We start from the raw sequence: 462 nt of genomic DNA on the forward strand, positions 1-462 counted from the left end.
GTATATATATATATTAATACATACATATATATTAATACATACATATGTTTATATGTATGTATTAATGTATATATATATGTGTCTGCGTGAATGTGTGTGTGTGTGTGTTTGTGTGTATGTATAAGTATATATATATATACGCACACATTTGATGATATGCATGTATGCATACGTGTATGTGTGTATCTAGGTTGGTCGATACGTACGAACGTAGGTATGTATGCATGTTTACATGCGTGAAACTAATAAAATAGATATTTCTGACAAGAAAATAGTTATAGAATTTAGCTAACAAAGTTTGTACGATTTTATTGCCTTCATAAAATGTGAATGAATGGAAGCCCTCAAAAACTACAGCCAAGATAGGGCTAGGAAACCATTTCATATATACATATATGTATATATATATATATGTACACATATATATATGTACATATACATATATATATATATATATATATA

Source organism: Octopus bimaculoides, chromosome 5 (genome assembly GCF_001194135.2).
Source record: "Octopus bimaculoides isolate UCB-OBI-ISO-001 chromosome 5, ASM119413v2, whole genome shotgun sequence".
Taxonomy (NCBI): Eukaryota; Metazoa; Mollusca; class Cephalopoda; order Octopoda; family Octopodidae; genus Octopus; species Octopus bimaculoides.